Source organism: Pan troglodytes, chromosome 8 (assembly GCF_028858775.2).
Source record: "Pan troglodytes isolate AG18354 chromosome 8, NHGRI_mPanTro3-v2.0_pri, whole genome shotgun sequence".
Lineage (NCBI taxonomy): Eukaryota > Metazoa > Chordata > Mammalia > Primates > Hominidae > Pan > Pan troglodytes.
This window is the reverse complement of record NC_072406.2, coordinates 99,023,331-99,038,114: the sequence shown is the minus strand read 5'-3', so window position 1 is coordinate 99,038,114 and position 14,784 is coordinate 99,023,331. Positions and strand designations below refer to the sequence as shown.

Sequence of the window (14,784 nt, the reverse complement as noted above, 5' to 3'; positions counted from 1 at the left end):
GAAGCCCAGCTGCCCGCAGGGGGAACTGGATCACCCACTTAATGAAACTTCACTCCCTTCTCTGTCTCACTTTTCCCATTCTCTCACTTCTGCTTTTTGGTTCATCTCCCAAATAACCTATCAGCCAGTAAGTCTTTTTCTCAGGCTCTTCTTTCAAGGGAACACAAACTAAGTGGTAAAGTCAAGATTCAAACTGAAGTCCTCTGGCTACACTGCCTGTGCTTTTAAACAGAGTATGCTGCACTGGGCACAGTGGCTCACTTTGGGAGGCTGAGGTGGGCAGATCACCTGAGGTCAGGTGTTCAAGACCAGCCTGGCCAACATGGCGAAACCTCATCTCTACTAAAAATACAAAATTAGCTGAGCGTGGTGGCGGGTGCCTGTAATCCCAGCCTCTCGCGAGGCTGAGGCAGGAGAATCACTTGAACCCAGGAGACAGAAGTTGCAGTGAGCCAAGATTGTGCCATTGCACTCCAGCCTGGGCAACAAGAGAGAAACTCCGTCTAAAAAAATAAATAAATAAATAAAAAATAATAGTTCAACACAAAGCCTGACTTAAACAAACAAAACACAAATGCCTTCCTTCCTCAATAATGTAATGTCTTCCAGTTTTACACATGTATAATTATAATTATAAAACAATTAGTGATTATTTTCAACAGAGAGTATTAGACTGTTTCTAAATATTGCAAAGTTCTAAATCAGTCATCAGTTAACAGTTGATAAGAATTTTAATAAATGCATTTTAAAAGCCAGTTTTATATAATTAACTTACTGCCTTACTATACAATATTTCTCTAATGGACAGTACCATAATAATGCCTATCTGTTAATATGGAACCATCGAATTCTACTGAATGAATTTTTCACAGGTCCCCATTCCTTAAGCGGTAATTCTATTAAAACAAGATACCATCCTTTGGTAATGGTGTCAGAATTATACCTGTAGAAATACTTTAAACATTCTTAAGTTTTACTAAATCTTACATAGCATTTAACATGATAGCAAAAGAGGTAACTATGAACAGAATACAGTTTATTTCCTTAAAAACTGCTTTTGTAAAAGAGGTCATACTTTGCTTTTTTCATAAAATCTCCCTTTGAATATGTTAAGGCTGGAAAAATAATGCCAAAAAAACTTGTTGCATATAAACAAATTAAGAGACCAACAGTACAGTAAAACATAAATTTTAATGTTTCTCTACATTTAGAAAAGTAGGATCCAACTTACCTTGGCTACTAATGAGGCCAACATTATCCCCACCATCCAGGCTCAAAATTCAGGCGGCATCATCTCTTTCCAACATCTAGTCACACGTCGGTGTCCCTTCTTCTGCCGCAATACTTTTATCATTGAGTCTTTCTTTTCTATTTCCACAATCACCACCCTGATTGAATTCTGATCAGCTTATGCCTAACTAGTGCCACAGTCTCCTCACTCGGCTCCCTACCTCCTCACTTCATTTCTCTAATGATGTATAGTTTATATGTCACTGCTAGAGTAATTTCCCTAAAAGAGCTTTCTTCACATCATACTTCCTGCCCTTTCTAAGACCTTCACCACATTCCTACAAAAACATTCATTTTCTATCCATGCACTTTTCCAGAAATATCCTTTACCCATCTAAATTTTACTCATCTTTCAAAGCTCAGCTCACATAACCTCCTATGTTCTACCTGTGCTTCTCAGTTACAGGACTCTGACTAGAAGCAACAATTTACTCCTGTGGCATTCCTCACTTTTGCATGGCAATGTTGGTTATCATTACTTATATTACTTATATACATACCTTGCTAACTGGACTACACACCAAGGGTGGGGAGCAGGTTACTTTCTGATTCCTCCTTTGTGACTTGCTGCCACATAGTTTAATAGGGACCAAAAAAGTAATATCCTGTAGAATAAAAATAAGTGCTTTGGGGGCTTTAGACTAGGAAAAGACATATATTTAGAGTCAAAGCAATACAGATTAGAAAGAACTTTAGGGATGAATTGGCATTTGAGATGGGGTTTTTAAAGTTCACAGGCACTCCATGAGAGAGAAAGGGCCAAAAATATGCCAAGAGAAGAGAGTAGAGAAAAGGAAGGACAATTTCAAATCACCAGCTGAAGAGTATAGTACATAGGGGAATAGAAGAAAATTAAACATTTTCTAAACAACCAATGCTTAAACGGGTAAGTTGACCCCCATCTTAAGTTGACAGCTTCATTATTTCTTGCTTGAAACAGTTAAGAATAGCCTAACTTGTCTCTCTAGTTTTAGTTTTTCCTTTTTCCAAACTACCATTCATATCACCAACGATATGGTTTGGCTGTGTCCCCACCCAAATCTCCTCTTGAATTGTAGCTCCCATAATTCCCCCATGTTGTGGGAGGGACCCAGTGGGAAATAATTGAATCATGGGGGCAGTTTCCCCTATACTGTTCTCTTGGTAGTGAATACGTCTCACAAGATCTGATGATTTTGTAAGAGGTTTCCCCTTTCACTTGGCTCTCATTCTCTCTGCCTGCTGCCACCTAAGATGTGCCTTTCACCTTCTGCCATGATTGTAAGGCCTCTCTAGCCACGTGGAACTATGAGTCCATTAAACCTCTTTCCTTTACCAATTGCCCAGTCTTGGGTATGTCTTTGTCAGCAGCATGAAAACTGACTAACACAACCATCATATTAATTTTAACAAAAAATTACGATCCAAAATATCTTTAAATGTTAAAATTTTTCAATGACTGCCCATTTTTCACAAAATAAAGTCTAGACTCCTTGCCATGGCATTCAAAATTCTTCATAAGGTCCTTTCCAGCCTTGTCCCTCAAACTCTCTCTCCTATTCTAAATTCAAGCCATACAAAAATTATTCTATCTTCTGTACATTCTATACACTTTCAAGCTCTGCCTCCACCCCGCCCTGGGCTCTGCATGAAATTAATTCCCTTGCCTTCTGTGAGTATGGAAAACACTCAAACTATTTTTCCTCTGCCCTCTCACCAGAACAATCAACAGGGAAGACTTTTCTTACCAAATGTGTGAGGGTTTCTCCCCATCAACAAGCAAGCAGACAATTCTGCATCAGACACCAGCTGGAACCTCCAATTAAATTCCGACACTACCCACCTGGAGACAGCATCAGATCCCACAGGTTGAAGGATCCATCCTCAAGACGGCCCCCACTTCCAATGCCAATGGCAAGCCCAGGTTATTTTACCTGTGCTTCTGACCAACCGGCCATAAATCCAGGTACCCACAACCCCTTTTTCAGGTTCTATTAGTTTGCTAGAGCGGCTGACAGAATTCAAGGAAACATTTATGTTTACAGGTTTATTATAGGGGATGTTACAAAGGACAGATAAAGAGATGTACAGGGCACCAGAGCCTGCACATGTTCAGCTATCCAGAAGCTCTCTGAACCCAGTTCTTTTGGATTTTTATGGAACGTTCATTCTGTAGGCACGACTAATTAAACCACGGGTCACTGGTGATCAACTTAACCTTCGCCCTTCTCCCCTCCCTAAATGTTGGGGGTTGGTGGGGGCGGGAACTGAAAGTTCTGACTCTAATCCTGCCTTAGTCTTTCTGCTGACCAGCCCCCATCCTAAAGCTACCTAGGGGGCTGTCATCTACCAGTTAACTCATTAGCATACAAAAAGACATCACTTCAGAGGTTTCAAGGATTTTAAGAGTTGAATGCCAGGAAATGGCATCAAAAACACATATGTATTTTACAGTATTACACTTTCCAATTTCCATTCAGCAATCTTCTATTCATCCATCAAGACTCTGTTCAAATATTATCTCTTCTGTGAAGCCTGCCTGACAATTCTCTCCTCTCATAACATTGGTGTAGTCTTTCCAGGTGATGCCAATACACCTTTGTTTTCTGACATGGTCACTTGTATTTTCAAATTCTTTTGAAAATTATAGCTGTATGCAATTATGGGCATACCAGTGATGTTATAATTATAATCTATGTACACAGTGTGGAATAATCAAATATATCTTTTCAATTATAATATAGCACTTCTCAGATTGCACTTTAATAATTGTTTTCATGCTCATCCAACCCTAGACAGACTATTTTTTGAGTATAGCTAGGAATCTATTTTTATTTAATGTTTTGCATTCTGACCTAACACAGTGCCTGGCATACAGTAGGTGTTTAATAAATGTTTAAAGGGTGAAAGAAATGGACAGATGAAGGCAAAGCTACACTATCTTTAAAATTAGAGGAATCTGTCCTTACTCTGGCAGACAGGCAAAGTGTCACCGACAATACAAGCAAAATTATCTCTCAAGATAATTTAAGCTGGCAGCAACATGTAAAGTGAAGTAGGAACGAGAAGCAGCACAAGCTGGGAGATCCCTGCAATATTTTCAGTGAGATGTAATATAAAGACCTAAACTTGGATGGTGAAGGGGGATTCGGAAAGAGAGGATTCAAACATTTGTGATACATGAGAGAGGTAAAACTGACAGGACTTCACTTGTGCCTAAGGGTAGGAAGCAAATGATGAGGAATCCGAAACAGCACTGAGACTCTGAGCCTGGGTGACAAAGAGGTCCATTAACAGAAGGAGAAATAGCGGGTGCAGAGCTCATGATGAATGATGTGCTAGATAATGGGAAGTCTGAGGCACTAAGCTGAGCCATCTGTAAACAGATGAAAATATGGGCCTGAAGCTTAGAGAAAATGCCACAACTGAGATAGGAAGTTGAGAGAGATCATTTTAGAGATAATTGCGGAAATCATGAGACTAGGAAAGACATAAGAAAAAAACAGGATAATTTCTAAGATAAAACCTTGGGGAAGGTCATTATTATTTAAGAGTAGGAGGGGAAGGAAAAAAGGTCAAGGAGTAATTAAATAAGTAGAATCAGAAGAGCACACAGTCATGGAAACCAAAAGAACTGAGAAAGAAAAAGACGATCACAACTCTACCAATCAAACAATATGAAACCTAACAAAAGAATTAGAGAGTTACGGTATTTTTCAGAAGAGCTAATCCAGCGGTTTGGCAGGGGCAGGAGAAGGGCGAGTGAATGCTGCAAGTATTAACAGTAGCAGCGAGCAAAGCCTGCCACTTCCAGAAGTGTAAGCGTAGACCACTTCATAAAACCATACATTCTATCTATTTCTTAAAATGTAGATTCCCCACATAATTCAAACCTTTTACCTGATCATTAGTCTCTAAATGGATTTTAAAACAGTAAGCCTGATTTTCCTGTACATACTGTCTTAGGATGGCTTCTTTCCTCCTATTTCTGGCATGATGGCAGCTCCTACCTCTTTAAATTCTATTTCCAAAGATCTATTATTCTAACATGTTAAAAAATCTTATCCTGGGCTGGGTGTGGTAGCTCATGCCTGTAATCCCAGCACTTTGGGAGGTTGAGGTGGGAGGATCACTTGAGTCCAGGGGTTCAAGACCAGCCTGAGCAACACAGAGGGATAATGAGACCCTGTTTCTACAAAAAATAAATTAGCTGGGCATGGTGATGTGTGCCTGTAGTCCCAGCTATGTGGGAGACTGAGGCAGAAGGATCGCTTGAGCCCAGGGAGTTGAAACTATGCTCACTGCAGTCCAGCCTGGGTGACAAAGCAAGATCCTGTCTTAAAAAAAAAAAAAAAAAATTCTGAATTCTAAAAAGCGTAAAAATTTCAGAATAACATAAACATTCATTTTTCAATATAATCTTTTTTTTTTTTTTTTTTTTTTTTTGAGACAGAGTCTCACTCTGTTGCCCAGAATGGAGTACAGCGGCATGATCTCAGCTCACTGCAACCTCTGCATTCTGGGTTCAAGCAATTCTCATGCCTCAGCCTCCTAGGTGGCTGGGATCACAGGCTTAGGCCATCATGCTCAGCTAATTTCTGCATTTTTAGTAGAGACGAGATTTCGCCATGTTGGCCAGGCTGGTCTCGAACTCCTGGCCTCATGTGACCCACCTGCCTCAGCCTCCCAAAGTGCTGGGATTATAGGCACACCTGGCCTAATCTTGCATGCTGAACTCTGCTTTGCAAACTTAGGGGGAAGAAATAAACATATAAACCATTTAATGCTTATCTTCTAAAAGGAGATTTATGAAAGTGATTAGTAAGAAATAAATACCTTTCACTCCTGAAGAGGTTCAACATTTATGAGGAATATATATTAGAATTACTTATGAACTCGTCAGGAAGATGATTAAGTAAACTAAAGAAGCTACTATAAAGTTGTGGTGTTACAAAGAAACCGAAGAAGGCTCAAATAAAGTTGCAGTGTAGAAGGATTATTTTCAACTATTAAAAAATGAGAAATTTCATATTATTCTAATTATGTTATTTTCCTTACCTCCAAGATGTGGCTAGATAAAACTGTACTTCCGATTTTCTCCAAACAGCTTTGACCTATGCTTCCATCTCATGAATTCCAAGACAGTATTAAACTGATGCATATTTTCATAAGTCTGTTTAGAAAAAAAAAGAACTTATTTAAGACTTAGGGAACTTTGTCAGAATAATACATGTAGAAGCAACACTAGAAGCGTTTCGCATGTACAACTACACATTTTCAAAGTAAAGTCAATGAAAATTTCTACAGTTTTTACGAAATCTATCACTTTACCATTTTCCTCAACCTCTGCCCAAGCTTTACATTTGTAAAGTTAGTTCTGTGGGAACAGTACTTCCATATAAAATTCCTATGTTAGCTTAAGCTTTGAAGGAAAAAAAAAAAAAACTCATCTCAATTTGAAAAAAAAAAAAGAACAGGAATAGCTAGAAGCAGCACCGAAATGTACAATTCTACAATATTCAGATTCCTACTTAGACAAAAATATATTGGACCACCTAGCTAATATCACTTTTTTCTACTTTTGTATTACAAAGTCTAATAACCAGTTTTAATTTCAGCCACACTTCTACCTAGAACATTAGGACTTGTGAGGTTGAAAAATTAATTGCACTGGTTGGTCTATGCCTGTGGAATAGGTCTAAACTACCGTATATTAGTACTGCCATTAACACCTTACCCTTTAAGGGGCAAGCATTCATAAATCTAAAAGATAGAACTATTAAAGCTTAAATTATTATTATTATTATTTTTGAGACAAGGTCTCGCTCTGTCGCCCAGGCTGGAGTGCAGTAGCGCCATCTCGGCTCACTGCAACTTCCGCCTCCTGGGTTCAAGTCATAAAAAAATTTCTAAAGGTATGTCTGCTGTTTACTTTGCAATCTTAAAAATAATTTCATTCAATCTTTTAACGGAAACTTCAAATAGCAAAGTATTCTGTTTCGTATTTTAAAAACTGTATGAACGTTGCCTATGCCCCATTGCAAGGTCAAATACCTTGTCTTCAAGTCCATTTAGAAGTATCACACTGAGGTTTAGCAGTCTTGGCAATAATGACTAAATTCATGTAAACTAGGGCAACCTGAAACGGTCTAGCATATCAGGTAGCAGTCTTTCTTAAAGACAAGAGTCTCCGCTCAGCAGACAGGCTGCTGTATCTTTCATGGTCCGGCTAAAGACAGCCTGACCCTGAATGCAATTAGTAATGCTTTGTCTGCATTCAGGAGCCTTTCAGTCTTCTCAATGCACTAGTTACCTACAACTTAGCCAGGTCTCTAACATTTTTCAGAGTCCTCATATGACTATAAAACTCTCAGGCTGTCGCTCAGAGAAATGAGGGAAGGCAAAAATAAAGAGTTGGTGTTCAGTGTTCTTCTGAGATGCTCATAATCTTTAATTTCCCTTTTACTAATCAAGAAAAGAAATGCACTGTTTCCATTTTAGAAATGGCATAAAGAGATTTTCCTCCAAAGCCATTCTTTGCCAACTACTCCATTCTTCCCTAAGGGTGTGGGAGAGAGAGCAGGCAATCACTGTATTAAACAAAGTTCAAATGAATTTATCCCCATAAAAGTAAAAACAGTCCATCAAAGTGTCTGTTTCAAAAATATATGGCCTGGCCAGGTGCAGTGGCTCATGCCTGTAATCCCAGCACTTTGGGAGGCTGAGGTGGGTGGATCACTTGAGGTCAGGAGTTCGAGACCAGCCTGATCTCACACACACACACACACACACACACAGCCTGATTCTAATTCTGCCAGATATTTCCAATGTATCATTATAAAATTAACATGTAAACTACTTACCAACTATTGTTTATTACAGCACCATTTACTAAAACATTGTTTCCTTGGCTAAAAGTTTTAGGCTTCAGGCTAAATCTAAAGTTTAAAAAATAGCGAATAACATAACCAAAAGAGCTTTCAAACATCCCATCTTCAAAAGTCCAAAACCCCAGATGATCTGTTCTTCCCTGTTTTCCCACATGTACAAACACTTAACATAAACTTCAGAAAACCTTTTCTTCTTTTTCTTTTTTGAGACAGGCTCTGGCTCCATTACCCAGGCTGGCGTATAGTGGCACAATCACAGCTCACTGCAGCCTCCACCTCCTGGGCTCAAATAATCCTCTGGCCTCAGCCTCCCGAGTAGCTGGGACTACAGGTACATACCACCATGCCCAGCTAATTTTTATATTTTTTGTAGACATGGGGTTTTGCCGTGTTGCCCAGGCTGGTCTTGAATTCCTGGGCTTAAGGAATCCTCCCACCTCAGCCTCCTGAGTAGCTGGGACTACAGGTGAACACTACCATGCCGGGTTAATTTTTATATTTTTTGTAGAGACAGGGTCTCGTCATGTCGGCCAGCCTGATTTCGAACTCCTGACCTCAAGTGATCCGCCTGCCTCGGCCTCCCAAAGTGCTTAGATTACAGGCATGAGCCACTGTGCCCAGCCCAGAAAACGTTTCCTAAAGACTGAATTTAAGACTAGCTAGTCCCGCACATGTATCCCAGAACTTAATAAAATAAAATAGACCAGCCAAGGAAAATCAAGTAAGATTTGACTTCATTACTCAGAGGTAAACAAAAGACACAGGAAAGGATATGCTCCACAGTACAGCTCTGCAAGTCACATTGTACACACTGGAAGTTGTGTGAATAAAGTAAAGGTTAGGACCTTTGCAATATAGTGCTATAGTCCTATGAGCACAGATCTATAAATATGTATACACATAAAAATAAGATGTACATGAGCAAAATGTTCCAAACAACTTTAATCACTTAGCTTACTGGGTAATTTACCACAGGCTTTTAACACTATGAACTTGTGGTTCAACAACCACCAGGGGTGTTAGTCAAAACAAAACGCTAAGTAAGTACAAGTCATTTTTTCAAAGATTTTGTGTCTGAAATTTCTAAGCCTATTAGTTGTAGAAAACACATTAAAAAGAAGGCAATTCTTTAAAAAACATATGCAAGCTTCTTAATGACATGGAAAAAATGAAAATCAAACATTTCTAAATATATTCTAACATTCATAACTTAGAGCTAACATCAAAATTTCTTCAACATTAATAATTATTTGCAAACAAACACAAAAAGTTCATTTTAATCCCACATTTCCCTTACAAAACATCTTTTCTTGTCATCAGAATGTACGCATCCATCTTGGTTTTCAAAATTATTAAAATGGTTAAATCTTAAACCAACAAGATACTTTAAAGCTCACTACCCATGCAGAATCCAAGGACAAGCACTGATTATGGATATCATAACAGTTATCTATAAGGTTTCAGAATGTCACCCACTGATTTCTATTATTAGTAAGATTTGCTTTACAGAAAAGAATAGTGTAAATATTCTTTTACTCAATCTAGGCCAAAACACCTTTTTTTTTTTTTTTTTTTTTTTTGATACAGAGTCTTGCTTGTCACCCAGGCTGGAGTACAGTGGCACGATCTCGGCTCACTGCAACCTCTGCCTCCTGGGTTCAAGCCATTCTCCTGCCTCAGCCTCCCCAGTAGCTGGGATTAACCATGCCCAGCTAATTTTTGTATTTTAGTAGAGATGCGGTTTCACCATGTTGGCCAGGCTGGTCTTGAACTCCTGACCTCATGATCCGCCCGCCTCAGCCTCCCAAAGTGCTGGGATTACAGGCGTGAGCCACCACTCCTGGACACTTGTTTGTTTTTTTTCTGTTTTGTTTTTTTTTTCTGTTTTTTTTTTTTCTTTTTTTCTTTTTAAAGACAGGGTCTCACTCTGTCACTCAGGCTGGAGTGCAGTGGCACGGTCATGGCTCACAGCAGCCTTGACCTTCCAGGCTCTAAGGATCCTCCTGCTTTAGCCTCCCAAGTAGCCAGCAAGTACGGCCATGCCCTAAGCCAAAATTTAAGATTAACTTTGAGCTTGTACCAGATATCAAGATGTAATGGAATTCTTAGAATTCGGTGGAATCAACAACACTGATAGCACATTTTTTCCTTCGGCTACTCCAAATCCCCTCTTCCCTATCATTTCTCCTCCCTTCTCAGCACCCAGAAAAAGCACCCCATGCACTGTACAAATACTGCAAACACTATAGCTGCATTCATAGGACCATTAAAAAAAAAAAGAGCCAAATTACAAAACAATCTATATTTTACAAACATTTCAGTTGGGTTCTTAAGCTAAAGATATTACTGTTTACTTTGGTACGATAACTAGAAAACGCAAACATTATGCTCCAGAAAAACATAATGTGGTTTTAGCTGTAAATAACTCAAATGAACAGTTACTTTAGGCTAGTATACCATGCACCCCTATAATAAACATGTAACCACCTAACTAGAAAGGGAGGGTCAACTCATGAATGGGTTGTGTTCTAAATTTCCAAAACTTCATTTATAAATTGAATATAAGGTTGATTTTGAAACTCAAGATGCCTTTACTCATAAAACCAAACATATAAACAGTTGTACTAAATCCATAGTCCAAAAGAACTTTAGTGTACAAATCTATCATAGCACTCTTCTGTTTAAGCTTGTATCTATGTCAAACTACAAGGTTCTTATTCATTTCTGTATCCTAGAATCCAGCATGACACAGTGTAGGATTTTGGCAAGTATTTGCTGTTGTGAAGTATTGAATAGTAACAACTCAATGATACAAAACTGGGTTGCATAGAAAATCTAACTTACCTGAACTACAGAAGAGACTCAAAAGGCAAGGGGAAAAGGCTTCTTCCAGAAGAGATAACAGAAAAAAATACTTGGGCTAGAAAGCTCTGGTCTGAACCAACTGTGACAATTTCCATTCCCCTTGCCAGTGGGTAGTCTGGTAACACATTCCTAATGCAATTCTGGCCAAGAAGACAAGAAAGTAAGTTTGCTAGGGAGCTTTTAGGAAAAGTTTTCTTGGCTGATGAAAAAAGACCCAGGCAAAAACACATGCTCCCAGCCTTTTTGCATGCAATTCTGGGTTTGAATGTGTAAACAAGAACTGGACCATGAGGACAACCCAACAGATCAAGAATAGCAGCAGCATTAAAAGTTAGAAAGAACCTGGGTCCTTGGTGATGCTGTCATGCCTGAATGAATTAATCCTAGAATCATCTTAACGTGTATCTTTTCATATTAAATTCTTTTACTGTTTAAACAATTTGTCACAAGTAACTCAGCAGATAGGGTGACTTAGGAACAGATACATCATTTACTTCCATGAATTTAGTTGTTCCCTACACAATGTAAACTGCCCTAAATTTATACCTCAGCCCAGATCCTTCTTTTGAACTAGATACGTTTCCAAACACTCTATTAAATGTTTATTCCAGTGGCACATCAAGAGAATAAGATCAATATAAAAGCCATCAACCACCAGCACAAAATCTGTTTATGTACCGGCAGTCACTTTTTGGCTAATGGCAGCACCATTAGCCAAAAAGTGCCCAATTGCCGAAGTTTAAAATCTTGGGATCACAAGCCCCACCTCCCTCTGCTTCATCTATTATACTCAGGAGTTACTAAATGCTGCTCATTCTAGCTCTGATACACGTATCTTTAAAATGTCTCCCCATCTCTACACATATTGTCTGACGTAGGCTCTCATCTTTCATGTAGCTCACCTCCATTCTTACCTCTATTCATTGGACTCATGTCTCTAAAATATAACTATGCTTCATGAAACGATTATAAACACCCTGTCATTAGGAAGATGCAAGTTAAAACTACAATGAGATACACTATACAGCCATTAGAATGGCCATAATCAAAAGACAATATCAAGTGTCGAGCATCTGGAGAAGCTGGAACCCTCATACATTGCTGACAGGACTGTAAAATGATGCAGTCACTTTGAGGAATAGTCTGTAAATTTTTTTTCTTTGTTCTTTTAGAGGTGAGGTCTCACTCTGTTGTCCAGGCTAGAGTGCAGTAGCCCAATCATGGCTCACTTCAGCCTTGACCTCTTGAGCTCAAGCAATCCTCCTGCCTCAGTCTCCCGAGTCACTGGGATTGTAAGCGTGAGCTACCATGCCCTAATTTCTTAAAGTTATATATAAACTTATCACAGGATCCAAAATTTCCTCTTCCCAAGAGAAATATGTGCCCACACAAAGATTTATCTACAGATGTTCATAGCAGCTTTGTTCATAATAACCAAAAACTGGAAACAATCCAAACATCCATCAATTGCTGAGCACATAAATTGTCATCACCACAGAATGGAATATCATTAGGCAGTAAAAAGGCACAAAATACTGATACACATTACAGCATACATGAGCCTCAAAGACACGCTAGATGAAAGAAGCCAATGTAAAAATACTGCATACTGTATGTTTCCAACACATAAATGTTTAGGAAAAGCAAATTTAGAGACAGAAAACAAGCAGTGGTTGCCTAGATGAGGAGGTAGAAGGCAGTGATTGTGGGAGGTGATAAAGTGTTCTAAAACAGTGACAGCACAAAAATTTACTAAAGTTAAAAAATTTAAGTGTGCCTACATTTTTTTCAATGATTTTTTTTTTTTTTTTTTTTTTTTTTTAGACGGAGTTTCGCTCTTGTCGCCCAGGCTGGAGTGCAATGGCACGAACTCAGCTCACCACAACCTCTGCCTCCCGGGTTCAAGCAATTCTCCTGCCTCAGCCTCCCAAGTAGCTGGGACTACAGGCATGTGCCATCACACTCAGCTAACTTTTGTATTTTTAGTAGAGACAGGGTTTCACCATCTTGGCCAGGCTCATCTCGAATTCCTGACCTCGTGATCCAACCGCCTAGGCCTCCCAGAGTGCTGGGATTACAGGTATGAGCCACCGCGCCCGGCCTTTTTCAATGATTTCTAATTATGTACAAAATGAAGTCCAAATTCTTTAGAAGGGCATTCACAGACTGCTATAATCTGTTTTCAATCTATTTAACGTAACCTGCCTTACCTTCTGCTACAGTTCGTTCCACAGGATTCTAGTAATAACACATTGTGCACTTATCACAGTGAACCATGATTACCTACTTATAGGTATATCATCTTTACAAAAAACTCGAGTATAGCCATAGCATTTTACTAGTGCTTGTGTCCCTAGTGTCTGATACACAGTACAGTGCCTGGCCTATAGGAGGTAATCAATACACTTCTAAATAAGTTAATGACAAATGGCATTGAAGAGAAAAATCCAAAAGTAGGTAAAATGAGCTATGCACCAAAAAGACACTTGTACAAGGATGATTAGTGTCACTATTTTTTTGTTTGAGACAGGGTCTTGCTCTGTCACCCAAGCTGGAGTGCAGTGGTGTAATCCTAATTCCCTGTAGCCTCCACCTACTGGGCTCAAGTGATCCTCCCACCTCAGCCTCCAAAGTAGCTGGGACTACAGGCAAGTGCCACCAAGCCTGGATAATTTTTTGTTTGTTTGTTCGTTTGTAGAAATAAGGTCTCTCTATGTTGCCCAGGCAGGTCTCAAATTCCTGGGCTCAAGTGATCCTTCTGCCTTGGCTTCCCAGAGTGCTGGGATTATAGGCATAAACCACTGTGCCTGGTGCCACTGTTATATAAAAAAGAAAAACAAGAAGTTACCCAATGTCATCTAAATGCTTATTAGAATAGGATCAATTAAGCAGTCACATTAAACACTACATAGTCATTTAAAATAATGAGATATATATCTTATCTATTTATATAGACATAAAAAGACATCCCAAATATTGAAGAAAAAAACTATAAAATAATCCTCCATTATTTAAAAAAGAAAACAAAACCGTACACACAAGTACTCGCATGCGTACATCTGTGCATCATGTATAAGGAAGGTGCAGGGAAGGTGCAGGGCTGAAGGGTACACATGCAGCTGTACTGATGCAGACGAAGAAGTGAAAACAACCTTAATTGCCGATCAGCTGACAAATGGCTAAACAAAATGTGGTCTTATCCATGCAGTGGAACATTATTCAACCATAAAAATAAACGAAGCCATAAAAAGAACTGGTTCATGATACAACAGGGATGAGGCCTGAATATATGCTAAGTGAAAGAAGCCAGACATATGATTCCACTTATAGGAAATATTCAGAATAGGCAATTTCACAGAGACCGAGAGTAGATTTGTGGCCGTCTGGGGCTGGAGAGTGGGGAATGGGGAATGGGGAATGACACCAAAAATATGATCCATGAAAGAAAAAAAAACACGATAAACTGAACTTCCACAAAATTAAAAATGTTTGCTCTACAAAAGACCTGTTTAAGAAGGCAAAAAAATGAGGTACAGGCTAGCAAAATATATTTGCTAACAATATATGTGATAAAAGCCTCATCTAGGATATATAAAGAAATCTCAAAGCTCAACAATTGAAAAAAATTTCAACTAGAAAATGGGCAAGAAATACAAAGACATTTTATTGAAGAGGATATATAGACGGCAAATACGCGCATGAAAAGATATGGTCAACATTACTAGACATCAGGGAAACGCAAACCAAACTATGCTGCACA

The 14,784-nt window shown here is 38.9% G+C and overlaps 1 protein-coding gene across 15 annotated transcripts in view; it reads right to left on the bottom strand.

Moving 5' to 3' along the window:
• BMPR1A (bone morphogenetic protein receptor type 1A) overlaps positions 1-14,784 on the bottom strand; it is a 169,189-nt gene that overhangs the window by 79,573 nt on the left and 74,832 nt on the right. For 7 of the 15 annotated variants that reach the window (XM_063780812.1, XM_063780811.1, XM_063780799.1 and 4 more), the window contains one exon: positions 6,328-6,442. The gene's annotated coding sequence lies outside the window, so the exon portion shown is untranslated. Of the gene's footprint in view, positions 1-1,231; positions 1,334-1,790; positions 1,896-6,327; positions 6,443-11,003; positions 13,892-14,784 lie in introns of those variants that run through there. The other 8 variants (XM_063780806.1, XM_063780801.1, XM_063780802.1 and 5 more) reach the window with 4 other exon arrangements.